At 46.2% G+C, this 14,150-nt stretch overlaps 1 protein-coding gene across 3 annotated transcripts in view; it reads right to left on the bottom strand.

Moving 5' to 3' along the window:
• Positions 1-14,150, bottom strand: part of RBM47 (RNA binding motif protein 47) — a 734,836-nt gene that overhangs the window by 262,919 nt on the left and 457,767 nt on the right. For all 3 annotated transcript variants that reach the window (XM_069631765.1, XM_069631766.1, XM_069631764.1), the window contains exon 2: positions 12,293-12,494. The gene's annotated coding sequence lies outside the window, so the exon portion shown is untranslated. The remainder of the gene's footprint in view (positions 1-12,292; positions 12,495-14,150) is intronic.

Here is a 14,150-nt window from a genome sequence, read left to right as displayed (position 1 = left end):
TTTGTATCCTGGGTCAAGCTACTTTACTCCAACCCTGTCGCCAGAGTTCGCACTGAGGATCGCTGCTCCCCCCTATTCCAAATAGCTAGGGGCACCAGACAAGGATGCCCCTTCTCGCCCTTAATCTTCGCTGTGGCAATGGAGCCGTTTGCGGACATGCTTCGCCAGAACCATGCACATAGAGGTCTACGTACGGCCGGCTCCTCAGATATAGTCTCTCTATATGCCGACGATGCTCTTCTCTATATCCGCTCCCCCGAAACTAACCTTACCCCAATACTTGCAGACATTGCTCTCTTCGGGCGGATCTCCGGTCTCACAGTGAACTGCTCTAAATCAACCCTTTTTCCTCTCACACCCAGCACGCTCCCCCCTCCCGATACCTTTGGATTCGCATGGGCCCAATCTAGATTCACTTACCTGGGCGTAGTGGTGTCACGGCATACTGAACGAGTCTTGGAAGATAATTTTCAGTCATACCTCACGAACCTTATGATTAAAATACAGACCTGGAACAAACTCCCGATCTCACTTGCAGGCAGGATAGGGGTACTGAAGATGGTGGTACTCCCCCAACTCCTGTACAGGTTTACTAATATTCCGCTGTGGCCAGGAGCTGAATTCTTCCGGACATTGACACGCTCTCTTAACTCCTTCCTCTGGCATTCCGGTGCGGTCCGCCTTAAGCTTAAGACCCTCTCTACCCCAATGGAGGCGGGTGGCTTTGGGGCACCAGACTTCCTCAAGTACTGGCTGGCGGCTCAACTCCAGCATACTGCACACTGGTTCAACATATCAGACCCCCCACCCCATGTTAGACTGGAAAGGCTGTCAGTCAGCGATCGTGACATCCGATCTCTGGTGTTCATACCAACCCCTGCGATGCCAGACTCACTGGACCCAGCGACATGCACATCCTTGGCCTTGTCCAAAGCCTGGCAAATGTTGGGCATCACCCATCCCTTTCACGGTAACTTCCCAATTTGGAATTTCCTCCCCGGGGTCCCACGAGTTCCTCCCTCCGTGGTCCGCACATGGGCCGAGGCGGGTTATGAGCTGCTACGCGATATATTCGAACAAGGTAATTTTATAGAATGGCCCGACCTCCCGGCCCCCCTTAGACAGAAACCCTCCGTCTGGCTTCAGTACTCATCCCTACGTAGAGCCCTCAAGCACAAGTACACAGGCTTCCCAACATTGCCACCAGACGAACCTGCAATCACCGAGCTTTCCTCACCTGACCCAATGAGGGGCAAAATCTCCAGATTGTACACCTTACTCCAAACCAGATCATCCCCCACATTCCCCAAACTACGGCGCTCCTGGGAGACAGATCTCGGCCTCGAGATAACCGATGAACGCTGGTCCCACATGTGTGCACGGATCCACGCGGTGTCCTTCAACTCCCGGTTCAAACTGATCCAATTTAAGGTGACCCACAGGTACCACTACACCCCGACCAGGCTACACCACATCTCTAGCGACTCCTCCCCCAGGTGCCCTAGATGCGGCTACGAGGAGGCCGATTACATCCACATGATCTGGGCATGTCCTCGTCTCGCCCAATTCTGGTCCTCAGTGTGCTCCACTACATCGACCATCCTCGAATTTCCCTTCCTTCCATCTCCAATGAAATGCCTATTTCATGATTTCCCTGAACTCCACCGCGACTCCAGGAAACTGGCCGGCCTTTGCATGCTAATAGCGGTGCGCACAATCCTACTCTGCTGGTTACGGCCTACCCCCCCCACCCACGCGCAGTGGCTCAAAGCAGTTACATGGGCCTCCGACACTGAAGAATCCTGGGCGGCCCAACAACCCGCCTGCTCCAGGCCTAGAGACATTTGGCAGAAGTTTCGCTCATTCATGTCCTCCACCGACACCGACTCAGATTCTGTATCTCCAGCTCCCTCTCCTAACTCAACCTCAGGGGGCCCCTGAGCTGTATTTCATTTACCTGTTATTTCGTTCCTCTATGGACCCCCAGGTGCTTATATCGTTACCTTTTCATTTATGTATCCCATTGATATGTATTGCATGTAATATGCCGATTACCCTGTTTTGCTTCCAAGGCTCTATTGTAATTCACCTGTTTCTGTGTTGCCAAGCTGAATGAATAAACAAAAGTTAAAAAAAAAAAAAAAAAAAAAAAAAAAACACTGCATCGACTTGCAACATTTTGACCGTTGCTCACTGCTGCATCTACAAAGAAGCACCCCTCTACTTAACACTAGCATTGCCAAGAAACATCTGTGGGGTGAAACATAACCCCTGGATGCAAGAAATAAAGAGGCCAGAGTCATTTGTGAATTTTCACCAAAATATAAGGCAAGCACAGAAATAAGATCAGACATCAGGCCCATTGAACCTAATCACAAAGGAAAGAAAGTGGGCCTCAATCCAAAAATGCGAAGATGTGCACAATGCATTTCAGGAAGAAAAAGGAAGACATGTGGCCGACAAATACATGGAGAGCTGCACTGATATTTCAAGAAACCGCAGTGCACAGTATCTTCGATGGATTACCAGATTGTGTTCCAAGCAGCTAAAGTAAAACTCGCCTACATGTAAAATAAATTTTAAAAAGTCATTTTCGTTTTTCCCTCATCCAAACTGACAATCTGCTAAGTGAAATGCTCACCAAAACCACAAAAGGTGTGAATATGATGTGCTCCTCTAACAGCTGTATGCAAGGGACAACTTAGAAGTGACACTTCTATATATGCTGAAACTGTGTGCCTTATAAGAGGTCATTTAAAAGTGAAATTGTGTGCGAGTTTAAAAGGCAATTTGCGGCTGGGTGCATGAAAGGCTATTTCTTCAGAAATGAAACTAACCTCCAGCATTCATCCCTCTGCCGCCTTGAAGACCTGGCCTGGGTGTCATCAATCAAAGCCAGTACTTCATTATATACAAAGAAATGCAATGCTTTAGATGGAAAATGTGGTGGGGAACTGATCAGCCATGTCCGTTCTGGCAGCCCTTGTGACCTCCAGGTCACAAGTCCCATATAAAGTGCATTAGTGTGGCCATTAGGCATTGAAGGGGGAGGTGAAATCTAAACACAGTCCTATCTGCTTATGTCACATCCCTGAAGAGAAACGAAACTCGGGGAGCAAGTGTGGAGGCCAGAGATACAAAGGTTGTAAAATTGCAGTTGATTAAAATGGGAGAAATACATTTTATCGGAAAACATGGGCAGCGTACATGTCATAATGTTAATTCCAGGCTTTTATTAAAGGTGACAGTAACCCCTTCTAACCATGCTAAAACAATTTTGGTGGCATACATACACTAAAGTTATTAATGAAAATGTAATTTGGGCCATCCCTTGATTCCAAGAGAAGCGAAAGTTGGTAAAAGCATGCCAGTAATAATTAATATGACTGTAAAGTGGTATCGTTTTCACCGATATTGTTCCTGAGTAAATTTTTATGTATTTATGTGTTTATGTTTACATTTGTATAGCGCACCAGGTACCCTAAGGCTTAAGGGCGCTGTGAAACTTAAAACAAGCTTCAAAAATGAAGAAAAACTATCTCTGCACAGGTAGGACATGCAGACTCCAGACTAGTCTCATCTGATTCGCTTTAAAATCTAGTTCTTATAAATATATTCATACATGTAAAGAGTTGGGAATTTAGGGTACTTTCCATGTTGTGAGATTTCTATATCCTAAAGCATGCCAAGCCCAGCTGTCAAAGTGAGATGATGAAGCGCTCTCCTCCCACAGCTATCCCAAAGCACACCCCATCCCTTTGTCCTATCAGCACACAGGTGGTAGATGGGTAGTGAAGATTACCCAATTCCTTTCGCGACAATCATGACAAGTTAGTTTTGTAATTTGCCCTATAAATAAGCCAGTTTGCATCAGAACTGGACTTCTTCCAATAATTCCAAGAGGTAACTTGCTGCTAAAATCTGGCTGACAATATCTGAGCAGAGAGGCCTAATTTTGCATTGGAGACAGGAGTCGTGGAATCCCATTTTTTTGTGTGCGTTACCAACTGTAAATTGTGTGAACTTTTTTCACCCGATATTCTCAAGAAATATGCTCTAACATGCACCTTTTCAACAGATTATTTTAAACATTTTCTCAGGAGACACACCAGATTTTCACTACATTACTTAGGATGGCAAATCTGCTCATCAATCATCAACTACAAAGGGCAATGCACTAAACAACCTAGAGGAGGCTAACATCACTAAGGAACTCACATCCGTTACCACCCTCCTAACAGAGACTTAGAACTCACCCCTAACTCTCACTGAACCTTACCATATAGCAGCTGCTAAAACACCTGTTCCCTCTACAAAGGTAGTGGCCACCAATACTCAACTCACGCACGTTACGGAAAATGCACTGCTCATCCTGGCCAAGCTGGATAAAAATACCCCTGTGTCACGGGAATTGCTAACTGCACTTCTGCATTTGCAAATTCAAACCCTGCTTGGCCCAACATTTACCAACCCGCTCCCCTTGCCAATAGAATCACTGAGTACCCCTGCCTATGTATTAAAAATAGGACTATGATATGATAGGTTATTTATAATGCGCTTAATACCCAGAGATTTCCAAGCGCGGACCCTGGGATCAAACCTGTGTTGCTCCATGTCATCTTGTTTCCAAGGCGAGCACATTGCTACTGAGCTATCCTCCTGAGAGGATGAGGATGCAGGATGCAACAGAAAATGCTTTTCTGCCCATATTGGCTTCCCTTGTTTCCCATGCTAGTAGAATTACTTTTGATCACCACGCCTATGACAAACATATGCTGCCCCAGCTAATCCGATCACACCTGTTGCCCAAGAAAACAATGTTACATTTGGTGCACCAGATTCTGAAAATGTATTTACTTTTCTGCCAAAAATGGCTCTATCCGTTCCCTTTACTAGTGTAATGACAGTTAGCCAATTATGGAAATACTCACTCCGACTCACCGAAATTGAGCCTGCTCACCCCATTAGACAGTAAAATGATTGCGAGTACCCCTACCCTCAATTTGAAACATGGTCATGATAACGTACATGATATCCAGACAAAGGGACCCCGTCTACGCCCTATGTTAATGGATCTACTCATACTGGACTCATCTGCAGCCTTCGATTTGGTCAATCACCAAATCCTTTGTCAGCACCTGAAATCTGCTGCCCACTTCTCCGACAATGCCACTAATTGGATTAGGTCATCCCTAGACAATTGGCACATGAGAGTATTTTCACCTACTTCCTCAGCAGATCCTACATCAGTCCCCTGCGATGTCCCTCAAGGGTCCTGTGTATCCCCCACACTCTACAATGTATGCACCAAACCGTTGTTTGATGTGCTTGACTATCTGGGTGTCACCTACACTAATTATGCGGATGACACCCAGATACTCATTCCCATCACTGGTGATTACATTGCAGACTCCAAAGCTCTGAATGACATTTGGCAAGTAATCCAAGCTTGGATGGCCCCACACGAGCTTTGTCTCAACGATAAGACAGAGCTCCTCATCTTGGGTACACAACAGAGACTTAACAAACTGAACCCATTGTTCAGCTCTTTCAATATTGATGGCAACTCCATTAAAGTATCCAAAGATACCAAAACTCTAGGAATCTACTTAGACTCCACACTCTCCCTTTCTAGACAAACCAATGCAGTTGGTGCTGCCTCGGCTTCCACTTGCAAGTTGATCACCTTGGCCAGCACACTGGTTATGTCCGAATTGGACTATTGTAATGCAATGTACCAAGGCACCAACCAGCGTAACCTCAACAAACTCCAGATCACCCAAAACAGTGCCATCAGAGCGGCCCTCAAGATCCCTAGATCAGCTCACATCGCAGAAACTAGGAAGAACCTTCATTGGCTCTCAGTCGCCCAAAGGATATCTCTGAAAGCATTGGCCCTTACTTACAAATGCGTAAATAACCACGCCCCCCCCCCCAATCTACCTAGCCTCGCGCTTCACTCAGTACATTCCATCGCGGTCACTAAGATCCGCCCAAACTCCAGGCCTCACGATCCCCAGATATAAGCTTCAAACACCCGGAGGTGTTAGCTTCCCAGTCCTGGCTGCTAAACTCTGGAACACCTTGCCACTTACCATTAGAAATCTACCCTCACGGAACCTATTCAAACACAAAGCCAAGCTTTGGCTATCCACCACACACAACCAATTATCCTCTTGAATATGTGTACAACATGATTCTCTGCATGCCCGCTGGGACTCTGTACTGTTCTCGCACTCTACTGCTCTTGCTGATGCATATGAAGTCTTGGAACGTTAACTGTAACTCTGCCACAATTGTAATTACACTTTTGAATATATGTCATTCCTGTAATTACTGTTGAAGATATGCGCCCGGTTGCCTTCAGGCCTGGCTGCGCTGTACAAATAAAACAAATACAAACTACCAGGAGTGCCCCTGCATATGCAAATTTAAATGCTGCTTTGCCAAACGTTATGCAACCTACTTCCAATGTTAGAAAATGTTCTTGTATGGCCCCTGCCTATGATAATATATGCACTGATTTGCATAATGTGATCCCACCTGATCCATATGGTAGTAGAAACACCTCCAGGGCCCTCGCTCCTGCAAATACACACCCTGTTGATCCGGACCTTACCTGTGACCATCACACTGGCCACCTTCTCTGACGCCAACACCAAGAGAAATATCCACCAGCCTATGGCCATCGGAAATGCACCCGACTTCCAGCCTAAAGTGAAAGCCCTCTGCTCATCCCACAATGAGAAGGCCACAAACAGGATCTCCATTTCCACGAGCACAGACCGTACTCCTAGCAAGCAAACTAAAATTACCAAAAAACCACTCCTCAAAACCTACACACCATCAATCCCATTGACGGTAGAGCCAACACGGCCTCACCCTAACATACAACCACTGCTCAAAGGAGCAGTAATCAACGCCTGTTCGATTATGGCCTACAAACTCGACATATCGATCTTATCACTTCTAATAAGTTGCACCTCCTGGCCATCACAGAAACCTGGCTGCACGCAGAAGCAGGCCCTGCGCTCTCGTTAACCATCCCAGACAACTAAACTGTCTTCAGGAAAGGGGGTAATGGGTGGGTTGCGGAGTAGGCATCATCGCTAAATACTCCCTGCCTATCCGAGTAATTAACAACCCACTCTCGCACTCATAGGAACTATCAGTCAAATTGACCCTATCCAGTACCGCTACTATTACCCTTCACTTCTTATACAGACCACCAGGCCCACCACTCTCCTTCGAGTAAGATACTTTACACCTCCTCTCAATGGAGGCTAAACCTTCCTCGAAAACCTTCCTCGAAAATAGACTTCATGGGGGATGTAAACCTAGGCTTTAATAACCTCACAAACCTCAATGCACTGGCTTTAGCCAACTAACTAGAAGCCTTAGGCTTTACCCAACATATCTTACACCCCACCCATGACATAGATGACGTACCCTCTCTGGCTGGCAGACTTCAACATTATCATTTCATCTAAGATGCAATGTCCATGGTCAGACCGCAATGTGATTTCCTTCTGCATCCCTTTGTGCAATCAACCCCTGACCTCTACACCACCCCTAGTACCCTCCATCATCAAAAATATTACACCATCAAGCCTACTCCCGCTACTAGATGCTCCAACAGCCCACCTAACCTGGAGTGATGACCCCAATACAATGGTTGAACTATACAAACACTGACCCCTCCGTGCTATCGAGAAAGTAGCCCCCCCTGAGTAATCAAAAGCCTAAACCGGCAGCCCACCTCAATGCTTGGTTTACACCTAACCTCAAAGGCCACCGTTCTACAAAAAGAGCAGCCAAGACCACATGGAAAAATCACCCAACAGCTGCAAACAAAACTATTTTCTCCTCCATGGCAAAATCACACAAACAGGCTATAATCAAAGCCTAAAGAAACACATACAATGATAGAGTTGTCAGAGCTAACTCAGGTAAGCGAGAGTTCTTTGCCATACTGCACGAACCTGAAACACCAGTTCAGCCCACCAATAGCTGTCTGAAGGGCGCCACTTGGTGCAACAACATTCAAAATGCTCTTTTAAATAAAATCCCAACCCTACAAGTAATAATCCAAGACAAGAAGAACTCACTAGCTTCCACCAAGGCTCCACCGTCCCCAAAGACCCTCATGCCTCCTCCCCACCTCAAAGACCAATTTGAGTTCAGACAGATTCCACTCCGACGTAATTAAAATCATCACAGGCTTAAAACCATCCAGATGTCAATGAGACATCTGCCCAGCCCCAGTCATCAAAGGCTGTGCAACATAGATTGACCCATTCATTACCTCACTCATTAACTCATCCTCCTACTCCGCCACTGTTCCAACCAACCTAAAAGATGCTTGGGTCCTACCCCTTATCAAGAAACCTACCTTCGACCCAAATGTGGTATCCTGGTATGATTGTAGCTAGTGCTTGTGTATGAAAGGGCCTCATAGAATGTTAAAGTGGAGCTGAGAGTGTTGGAGGCCTGGGGATTCTGTAGAGTGTCGGTTGGGACTGGGAGATGGACTGGGAACCAGGGCAGAGGCTTATTACCTACTCTCCTACCTTTCATTGACTATGCTATGTAACCAAGAAGAATAAAGCCCGTTTCCTTTTACACTTACCTGAGTCAGCCTGGTTCCTGCTCCCTGTCATCACTGGCTCAGGATAATTCACCAAACATACCTACCAACTGTCATATCACAACTGTCCCTTTCCTACTTACAACTTTAGATAGGGCTGCTTACCTACGGATCCAAAATTGTCTCAACCTTCTAAGAATACATCAATCCAGATTCCGACCAGGGCACGGAACGGAATCCGCTCTCCTAGACTTAAAACGTTCCAATAGATGAGATAAAAGACAACAGTAAACTAGCTGTCCTCCTGTTACTAGACCTCTCAGCCACCTTCAATCTGGTGGACCATAAAAGTCTATGCCAACAACTCTTGGAGGACACTTCTCCCCTAAAGCAATAGCCAGTCACCTTTGGAGTCCCTCAAGGCTCCTGTTTCTCACAAACCTCATCTTCACAAAGCCCCTCTTCGACCTGCTGGATTCCATGGGTATCTTCTACACCAACTATGTGGATGATACCCAAATCCTCTTACCCATCTCAGGTACCTATGACACAGACTCCAATACACTAGGTAAAATATACCAAGCCATTCAAGCCTGGATGGTGACACATTCCCTATGCCTCAATGATGAAAAGGCAGCTGCTCCTCATCAGCTCAGAGTCTCTATTAAACAAACTTGACAGAGACTATACATTCTTCATCATTGATGGTAACACCATCCTTGTCTCCAAAGAAGTCAAAACATTAGGGGTCTACCTAGACTCCTCACGATCTCTAACTCCAAGTCAACTAAATTGCCTCGTAGGCGACCTATACCACTAAACTAGTCAATGCCTGCAGATCCTTCCTTTCTGCCGATAGCTGTATCACAATTGCCAGAGTGCCGATTGTCTCCAGGTGTGACTATTGCAATGCCATCTTCGCAGGTTCTTCCAAGAGTAACATAACACAATTACAAATCATTCAAAACGATGCAGTAAGAGCAGCCCTTAACATACCCGATAAAGAGCACATATCACAGGCGAGAAAAGATCTTCACTGGCTGATGGTGCAAGAACGCATCCTGTTCAAAACTCTCACCACAACATACAAATGCCTCTCAAACACGGCATCAAAATATTTAGCCAGTAATTTCACCAAACCACAGTCCTTTCGACTAACCAGGTCCTCCCAGTCACACTTGATCTCCATCCCTAGATTCAACTACAAAGAGCCGGGGGTAACAGTTTCCCGGTAGTTGCCGCCAAACACTGGAATGCCCTTAAGAAGCGAGCCATCATACTGGACTTTCTGCAAATGTCTCAAGACATGGCCGTTAACACAGGACCTATAAATGAACAACCCTGCATGCAATGTATGCATGTAATTCATGTAACTGTATCCTGAAGCTGTCTTTTCATCTGCAAAGCTGCATCATAAGAATTATTCACAAAATGCGCTTATTGTAACCAGCACTTTGATGCCTTCGGATTTGGTACGCTATACAAATGTCAAATGAATAAAATAAAATACAAATGCTTGCTAGCGCTAATATGTGGAATATGTTAATGCCCCTGCACGAAAGATATTCCCTTGCCACCACTGACCTTGAATTGTTTACAACGCCAGTGTCCCTTCAGGCGCCGCCCAACCCGCTGGCACAAAAAGCTGCATCGGCTTCTGTCGTGCACATGATATTACTGGACGCACACAGTGGCAGCTGGAACATTTAGGAGCGCCAGGGGCCAAGCACTACCCCACCTTCTTTCTATGCTAGGAGTAAGATGTAATATTTGATTTAAAACCTTACATTTTTCATCTTATCCGGTCCGCAGCACGAACATAATCATTCTTGGGCAGGAGTAGTGGCAACGGCTGTGCCAAGAGTCTATAGAGTAGAATACGCTTCTTAGAGGAGCTTGGGGAGCCCTCCTCATCAGGACTGATGGAGGGGCCCACCTCATTCTGTGTTACACCATTGGGCGGTGCTTAGAAGTGGGAGGGGTCTGCCATAAAGTACTATATAAAAACCTGATCCTTCATTATACTTTGCTACATCATATAGATTCTGAACCTGGATAATGATTGGCACACATGCTAGTTTGGCTATTCATGTTGCCATGGTATCGGGAAGGTGGTCAGCCTCCATCTTGACACGAGAGCTTGCAGCCTTTCAACCAAGGTGGCCTGGCGAGTTGGATGCAGAAGGCACTTGGTGTGATCGAAAATGGGCATGTTAAAATTAACTGCATCTTAAGTGGGTTAAAGCTTCCAACTCAAAAACAGCAGTCAGAGTTGGACCAGTCAGGGCGTCCTGGGCGGAGAGACCAATGGCCTTGCGATCTTTCTGTCACTACTTTTGGTCAACCTCTATAAATCGGGAGTTAGGGAGAATAATCCTTGATCCACACACTGAGATTACCCTCTTACACAAAGTCACTTGACTTACTCGGTCTTCTGAATTTATTTATTTATACCGCGCTTTAGCTCGTAGGCATCAGGGTGCAAGAATACATTGGTGTTTGCATTTCTGCAGGCTTAGTGTTTGAGAGTGCTCCGTAGTGGCAATATGGTGACAGTTTAGCACGAAAGAAGCACACAAGAACAAATGCATACACTTATTTGTGAACAATGACAAATATTTGAAGGTTTGAGAAAGACACATGACAAGTACCATTTCTAAGGTCCCTTTTATTTTAAAGATACCACCTTTATCTATGTCATCAATAGGCCTGGACTGTGAAGGTGTCATGCGTCCCGGTTCCTGGAAGCAGTGCAACTGGTTTCGCTGGGGCGCCCACTGAATGTTCCTTCACGTATCTCCCTGCGGTGTGGTGGCGTGCTAGTCTTTTTCTCACTCGACGGTGCGCGGCTGGCTGGGAGGTACATTATTCTCTTCCTCCCGACTAGCCGTGTGTTGCAACATCGGAGACTCGCTTCCGCTTTCTCCTGTGCTTGCGTTTCAGTGCTCTGTGTACCTTTCTCCGGTGCGGGTTCCTTCTTTCAGTCCCCGCCTCTTTGTTTCTCTTCCTACGCTCGCCTTCCCTTCTCTCTGTCTGGCATTCTTCTTGCCGCCGCTTTCTCACTCTGCCGCCCCTTCAGCTAGTTTCTGCCTTTCTTATCCTTATCTACCACCCTTCCTTCTTTGCTTCCGGTACTTTGTTCTTGGTCGCTTCTCCCTCCTCTTTCCGTACTGGCGACCATTTCAATCAACCAACTAGCTCCTGATTGCTGTATGTGGATACAATTTACCTGGCATGGAGTAATCCTTCTCAGAGCTCCTGCTTATTTTTCGCCACCATCACGACCAAAGAACAAAGACAAAGACTTACGGACAACAGGGTTTTTTCTGCCGAAGGCTTTTTCCCCGAGATTTTGCTTGTCTCGGTGGAGAGGCCACAGGGCTACAGCTCACAGGTGGCCACTGTGGCTTCCAATTGAGACAGGTTTCAGATATCATCTCAGCGTCTGTAGAGAGAGCCCAGTCCACTACAACTCGGATACCAGTTCCACAGGTGAGGAACCTGAGGAGGGCAGTGGGTCAGAAGAGACTGAAGTGAATATTGACAGTTTTGACAGAAGGGCTTAGTCTGTGGCACAATCAAACACTCGAAGTTCCAGAAGCACCAAGTTTGGACCTTTAAAGATTCTAAAGCAGGTATTAAACATTCACGTATCAGAGCAAATGTGATTGTTTAAAAGTAATTTTCATTTTAATTCTTAAATACCTTATTTGTTGCCGGTTTTTCAGTCTCAAATTATGTTCCTTCCCGCCGGCTCACTTTTTCTTTAGTGCGAGTCTGGACCTTTGCCTTCCGTCTCTGGTACAGGACACACTCATCACACACTCATCACGGGGAAGGGACCCACTTTTTGACCTAGTTTAGAATGGCTGCTCCAAAGCTGTGTAACTCGTTATTTGTGTACAAGCTGCAAAAGAAAGTGAATAAAACAAATCTGAGTACGCCATCAGGACCCATGCTTGATTCACACTGGTACTACACATTTCAATGAAGCGCCCCTCCCACCCCCATTCGCTGGTGGTGAAAAACCTTTGGAGAAATAAAAGCTGCTTCTCAGCTGTGAAAGTTGGGGATCTCGATACCTAGGATATGGCTCAGAACCTTGCGCTTCAATCCCAGGCAGTTCACTAGAAAGGTGTGAGTGCATCGGATGGCGACACACCATTAATGTGTGCGGTTCACACTTCTATTATACACCTGCACTGAGCGTGGATGATAAGACTCTTCAATGGTCAGCCCCCATCCCCTGCCTGTGGGGTCTCTAATGCCATGTATTAAAGCGGAGATCTCCAAATTCGGGTCACAAATAATTTCATATAGTGATTTCCAAATCCAGTGGTTATCCTGTGAAGCTACTGTGGCCGGAGCTACCAAGTCCCACACTTGAGGTACCATGATTTAAAGCTTCATGGGACCTATGCTCTCAACATGCTCTTAGGGTTCCGAGCTCTGTGAGACCCATGAGCTGATGAGCATGTTATCTACACACACACAGGCAAAAGCGTTAATTTACCCCAAACTAAACCATGCTCCTCGTGCTGCGGCAACAAGGATGCTGGTTCCAGAATGTGTCTGCACTCCCAACCTACAGATTGTTTATTAGCATTTCATAAGCCACCACCCACGAGCACAGTTACTTCACAGCACCTCCAAAGGGGAGGGAAGATGATCTTTTTAATAGGCTTTTCAAACACACAGATCATTAAGTGCAGTCGGAGGGCAGAAGCAACCTCATGCCAGATGCAATTATTGCAAGTGGTCGAGTTAAGGGCAAGTGCATGGAACGATACAGTGAATACAATGAAGGATTAAGAAAATACAGGCCACAGAAATACGTGACTATCAGGGTCTGAGGGCAGCATAGCCATACAAGGAGAGTTATCAAGACTAGTGGAGAATAACCTCAGATTAACAGCCAAAGTAACAGTGCAGTCTACTACCAAGACTCCTGAACAGCTGCTCTGGCTAATCCTAAACCCACTTCAAACCAACTAGCCAACTCACCACTAAATCTCTTCCACTACACACACACACACACACACACACAGGCAGACAGACAGACCACCACGTGCAGCACATTTTATTATGCACCAAAACCAAATTAAATTTGACAGCCAAGGACTGCGCTCCATTGCGGACTACCTGATTAATGCTCTATAAATCCCATACTTATGCATACGAATGCCAAGCCTCACATTTCTAGCTCCATCACAACCCCCCGCCCCAACTCTCAAGCCAGCGTGGAACCCAGTCTTGCAGCATTGTGATGGACTAGATCTCTGGCTCTTCTTTCCAGATAAAAGCACATACTCAACCATACCGGCACTCATGACTCTGGTTCTGATGGCACGTATTCAAAATCTCCCCGTCATCGCACGCCACCTCCAGCCGCATCTCTTTTCTTGCAGGGTCACGCACAGGTAGCTCTGCTATTTGCGGCCTGGGACTACATTGTTATATCCCGATGAAATTTGCCATGTACAGTTGTTGTCCATAGCAATATCATGGTACGTTACCATGTGATTCGTCAAGCACACAGACTTGCCAGGGTAGTTTCTTGCCA

Source organism: Ambystoma mexicanum, chromosome 6q (genome assembly GCF_040938575.1).
Source record: "Ambystoma mexicanum isolate Mex_15411 chromosome 6q, UKY_AmexF1_1, whole genome shotgun sequence".
Taxonomy (NCBI): Eukaryota; Metazoa; Chordata; class Amphibia; order Caudata; family Ambystomatidae; genus Ambystoma; species Ambystoma mexicanum.
The sequence above is the reverse complement of the archived record's forward strand: the minus strand, read 5'-3'. Positions and strand labels throughout refer to the sequence as shown.